The following is a 6,106-nucleotide window of genomic DNA, read 5'->3' as shown; positions in this document are numbered from 1 at the left end:
CACAGACTGTGATAGGAAAACACAGAATAGATAAATGAGGGACCCTGTGAAATTCCTTGAGGATGACAAACACCCTCAAGCTCCACCTCAGCTGTTACACAAAACACTATTGATATTCTGTGGGAAGATTGATACAACCCTGAGAAAACCCCAAATATACCCTGAGAAGTGATTTGGCTGAGGAGAGGTGAGAAGAGCCTGTCTAGTGCTGCCGCTATGCATCCCTCTCCCTGCACATACACTGAAATTAAGATAAGAGCTGGAATCTGGGCATCAGCACTAAAAGAAACTAGCATTTCTCAGAACCCTTTCGAAGGTTATATGACTTGCCCAGAGCCAGACAGCAGAAGTTGTTATATTGTAAATAGATTGCTACTCCAAAGAACAGGGAATTAAAAGGACAATATTTCCCGTGCACCACCCTGGCCCTTCCTTAGGTGATGTTTGCAGTAGTGAACTAAAGAATTAAAATATCCTCCTTCAAACAAAGGGGAAGTGTTGTGAATTTTCTCCTTGAGCTAATAAAGCTGTGCAAACCACATTTACTATCAGCCTTTAAGTAATTTTTGATGGACCTAGAAAGATGCCTCAGGTGAGCAGGGAAGATCTTCAAATAGCTACCAAAAAGGCAAATATAGTAAACAGAACACACTGTAGCTGGTTGTGTCTTGATTATTTCCACGTCCTGTAGTCTCACCATGCCTGTTGCAAGGGCAGAGCACTTCATACCACACTTCCTTTTCCTGAACACTGGATAGACAAAAGAATAGGCCAGAAGACAGTGAGACTGAAGCCAAAGAAGACAACACCTGGCAGCAGCTCTGTGAAGATTATGTATCCTAAACATTAACCATGCCTGACTTCCTGCTGCCGCTGGCCGACTGTGTGGCTGTCACAGCTGGATAAACACTCCACATCTCACACCTGCACACCTACAACTGCTGTCTGCTTCACGACTGGTTACAAACACCAGACTCAGACCAGGAAGTTCCTCAAAGCATTTTTGCTTATTTTCTGGACAAACAGTGCATGAAGAGTGCAAGAATTATTTCTTACTGCTCATGTAATTTAGTAGCTGTGTATCCCAGGCCTGTTCTAGGATATGTTAAAGCAGTAGCAGCACTGACAAGCAATGGCTCTATCAGCTGAAACACAAGGCAAGAGATCACACTGGAATCTACCAAACTCAGGTGCAGGGCAAATAATGAAGCACTATTAATGAGCATACGTGGCTGTGTTCTCATCAGCCATGTCACTGTCAAGTTCTTTGCAGTCTCTGGACAAATGTTTGCTTGAAGGAAGTATTTAAAATTGAAAAATTAATTTGCTTTGGGAATGGAAGAAGACCCTCTCAAACACAAGAGAACCAAATGTAGTGGGAGGTGGTGTGTCTGGAAAAGAACACATGGGCAACAGAGGGTGGCATCAAGAGCTTACTGGAGACATACCCCTCAGTGGTAGTGAGAAGATCATAGAGTCAGAGTCATTTAGGCTGGAAAATATCTTTAATATCACAGAGTCCAACCATAATGCCAGGACTGTCATGTCTGTCTCTAAAACATGTCTCTTAATGCCACGTCTACACATCTTCTAAATAAATACCTGCAAGGATGGTGACTGAACCACTTCCCTGGGCAGTCTGTCCAGTGCTTGACAACCCAACCCCAGGGAAGAAATTTTTTCTAATATCCAATCTGAACCTCTCCTGATGCAATTTGAGGCTATTTCCTCATCCTATTATGTGTTAGTTGGAAGAACAGGCCAACCCCCACCTGGCTGCAACATCCTGTCAGATAGCTGTAGAGAACAATTAGGTCTCTCCTGAGCCTCCTTTTCTCCAGGCTCTGCTCCCTGTATAGTCCAAACTTGAAGATGTAACACCTAAATTAATCACCCAGGGTAAGCAAGCTAAATACAGCCTTCGGTAGATGGCCCATACTTCTGTTTTTTCTGTTGGGTGTATCCTTCCCTACATTGTGCCAGCAGACAGAACTTGGATTACTTATTTCTCTTTCTGCAGCTGAGCAAGACTGTAGCAATTTTCTGCCACATAAACCCATGTAGCAATAAACTTATGGGTCTATATGGACAAAAATGTATCAATTACTTTACCAGAATGAATAAAAAAAAGGGAAAATAGAAAACTCATGGAGCTTGAATGATCAATTTCTTCAGAAGTACGAGTCTGAGACAAAAAAAAACACTCTTCAGAGTTTAAAACAGCTTTCTTCTAGGTCTGCAGGGTTTTAGTCAAGACTCAGCTATCCTCAGATTTGCTGTGAATGCAGTATGAGAAGAATGTGGAAAGGAAAACAAAGATGTACAAGCATCAAAACTTATGGGAGGGGTGGCGGGGGGAGGGTGAAGTGGCAGCTATGTGATAATATACAGTGAGGGTTTAGAGTCTTGATTTTCAGTGACTGCACTTTGTGCCTGTCACTGGCAAATTGACATTTTAAAGATATGTTCTTGACTGCTTTTTCTTGTCAGTATCTTTGTTCAGTCTATATCTAGGCTGATGAAAGGAAATTCAATTATGGATTAAATCTTTTCCATACTGTATTGAAATGCACAGGGTGGGAGCAGAGGGAGAATGGAGCAATGAAAGCTCTATAGAGAGTTCTTTAAGGCATCTTGCTGACACAGGACAAGATAGTTTAAGAATGCCTGGGGCAGTGCACTCTGTAGTGGTTTACTGTGCCTTTACAAAGAAACAGTGTGCATTCACCTTGGTGCCTACTGCCTGAGGCCACATATAATTCAAACAGGGGGCTAGGGGTTTAATAAATCCTAATCCTCAAGGGAATAGCAGTCTGGAGTCATTCAGGAGTGGCAAGGAGGGTGGCCACATAACCTGTCAGGAAAAGGCTGATTTTCACCCTCTGTGTGTAAGCAGGATCCTGGGAAATGAAAGGGGTTATAAATCTGCATAGTTAAAGCCTTAGGGAAAAGAAATGTGAAAAACAGTAAGACATGATATGAAGACAGCTCATGAGAGAGAGAGAGAGAGAGAGAGAGAGAGAGAGAGAGAGAGAGAGAGGAAAAAAGAGAAAGACAATAGAAAACTGAGAGCAGGGGGAAAAAAGGAATACTAATTGCAGAAAACCACATCAAACCCACTTTACCCACCTACGTTGCAGTCGCCTAATATTTGGGGTGAAAAACAAATTAGCTCCCACTGAGCACTTTCACAGAGATGTATTTCTCTTTGCATGCTTGTCCTTGTCCATAATTTTCAAAGCCTATGTCATGGTGAGAATTTTTAGTTTGCTGATATATCCAGAATGCTCACCCAGCCTTTCCAGCTGGGCTCCAGCTGTCATGGTGACCTCCAGAGAGCAGCTGATCCACACTCCACTCCCACCCGTGCATTCAGGGTGGGTGTAACAAGGGCACTCCAAAGGCTCCTTAGAACCTCTGCGTGCACCTGTCAGCCTTCATTCAGGTCTGAAGCTGGGCATTGAGGTGTTACTGCTCAAAAACATCTGGACAGAGGCAGTGCTCTGTGTCACTGTAGCTAGACCCATTATTAAGCTATCAATTAAAAGTCAATTTGTGTATGTCTACAGCACTACAGTCATTAATGTGACTGAGGCATAGACCTACATTTCATTCACTACAATAATTCATCTATTAAGATGATCTGATTGATCAGCAAGAGCCAGAATGACTGTACACATTGTTTACCCATGTCCAGTTTTTCAGGGCTGAGGCTGTCATATATGAAATCTTGATCTGAGCATTTGTGTACAGCTATCAAATCCCATGTATGTTACAGGAACTGAAGTGGAAAACTGCCAAATTCTCCTGCAATAATGTGGGAGCTCTGATAGTGTATCACACTGTTCCCTGAAAAAAATTAAAACCAACTGTTTTCTGTGTTTCCCCACTTTCCAGAAATCATCAGAAAACATATGCTTCATTTCATCATAAACCTCCAAGGCATTTTCAATGTCAGTGGAGATGGAGTTCAGGCTCCCATTCACGAGTACTGGTCATGTAATTAAAATAGAAAAATGTATTTTGGCTTCTGCATGCTACTGTGTGCCAGAAATCAGCAATGCTTTCTTGAAGCATGTGGACTCTTCCAACTGAGTGTCAGTCTTCACATCCAAAGTCTGAACCATATTCTTCAGCTGGAATAAACCTATGATAATCAACTTGAATTTAATTTTTTAAAAGCACAAGCACAGAAGGGCCAATGGTGATTATTTAAAATCTATGGAGATCTATCAGTTTGGGTTTATTTCAACATCACTTAAACTTGGTTTTCAGAAATCATACAAACCAAAGCCACCATTAGTCTGAGACCATCCCTCCACTCTCTGAGAGATGTAAATTTGAAAAGCAGGTCACATGTTTTCACCTGAAACATGCATTTGAGACTGAAAACCAGACAGCCCAACTCTCAAGCATTACCTACTCCTCCCTTCCTTCTCTTTAAGCTCTTATCTCTCCTATTCTCCATAGAAATCCTGGATAATACCTGTTCTGTTAACATGCTTTTATCAGTGTATGAGGAAGCAGAAAACTGAACTGGGGAGTATATTCTCTCTTTGGTGCTGCTGGGCATTACTTTACCAGCCACGGGATGCTGGTAGAACTTTTTGCCTCCTGTGGCAACAAAGCTGCCTGTCCCAAGCGTGATCTTTGATTTTGTAGCGCTCATCTGGAATTCTCCAGCCTGATGTTTTGAAAGCAAAAAGGGAAAACTTTGAAGAGACACCCTGTCACAACAAATCTGGAGGGAAGAGGTGAAGTGACCAAAACTGCTGCAGTAAACCAGCATATACTCCACATGCAGCACTGGCTGTGTGGACTGGGTATGTGGGGCCAGTGGAAGAAGCAGGGTTTGAGACAGATGAGCAGAGATGCTCCTTTCTGTGAAAAGAGTGGTAGGAGACAGCAGAAATGACACATTCTGGCTTCGGTCCTCACCAACTGCCTAGAACTATTACCATTACTTAAAATCAATTATTGTTCCTTTTAGCTCAAGGACAAATTCTGAGAACAGAAGAAGATGAGACAGTGAGCTGAGAGTCCTCTGTGCTGTCTCAGAGTCATTTTGTGGACAAACTCAATTTCTCCACATTGCCTTTTAGTCATTGTGGTTTCCAAAAGGTCAGACCCTGATGTTCCTAGTCTAAGGGAAATTTCCTAGAGAAGAATTCTGTTTGGTCCCTAATGTCTAAAAAGCAGTACAATTGCATCAAAGCACAGAAGCCCACCACTACTTTTCCTACAATCAGAATATTTTCTTTTCCTCTTTACTGCAGTTATTTAAATATTAATCATTGCCCCTATTCTGTAATTTCTTCAGATTTTTGCAGCTCCTTCTACTTTTTCCTTCTTCAGTTTCTGAGTCATTCTTGTTCTCTCTCAAGCTGACCCACAACTATTCTCAAATGCTGCAGGCTAGATATGGTACCCAACTGTGGCCTTACTCATGGTGAGAAGAATAGTAGGATGAGCTCACAGCTTGTAGACTGCACTTTCACTGATCTACCCCAGTATGTTGTTTTCCTTTTTTTTTTTTTTATTTTTTTTTCTGTTTTAAGTAAGAGCTGCATGACACTGCTGGCTCCCATCAAGCCTGCATTCTCTCTCTCCCTTACCTTTTCAGCTAACTCCTGCTTGCTCTATTGGCTCTTTACTCCATTTCTTTGCAATCGATTTATCCTACCAACACACAGACCATGACTGTTGTCCTTATCAGGTTGCAGTTACCCACTTCTAACACAACACACTCTGCACCTGCAGAGCTGCAAACAAACACTGAGCACAGATCCTTGGTCAAGTCAGCCCAGCCCTTTTAGGAAGCACTTAATATTCTTATTTTCAGACCCCTTCTTGTCTACAGAGGACAAGTGCTGCCATGGCTGTTGGCCAGCCAGGATGACTGAGAAGGTTTCCCTGGGAGCCCCTCATGCTGCCATGGGTGGGCAACTGCTGTGGGGCAAAGTGCCAGCCTTAGCCCAACCCATATCCTGTGAGCCAGCCCTCTGCTCCCGAGCTTTAAAACATGACAGGCAGAAACAAATCTTACATTTCTCCAAAGAGAACAAACATTTATTTTCTTTTTGACTCACAGGACATGAAAATAAAA

Source organism: Pseudopodoces humilis, chromosome 16 (assembly GCF_049639895.1).
Source record: "Pseudopodoces humilis isolate 2021_Gansu_Grassland_sample_001 chromosome 16, ASM4963989v1, whole genome shotgun sequence".
Taxonomy (NCBI): Eukaryota; Metazoa; Chordata; class Aves; order Passeriformes; family Paridae; genus Pseudopodoces; species Pseudopodoces humilis.
The sequence above is the reverse complement of the archived record's forward strand: the minus strand, read 5'-3'. Positions refer to the sequence as shown.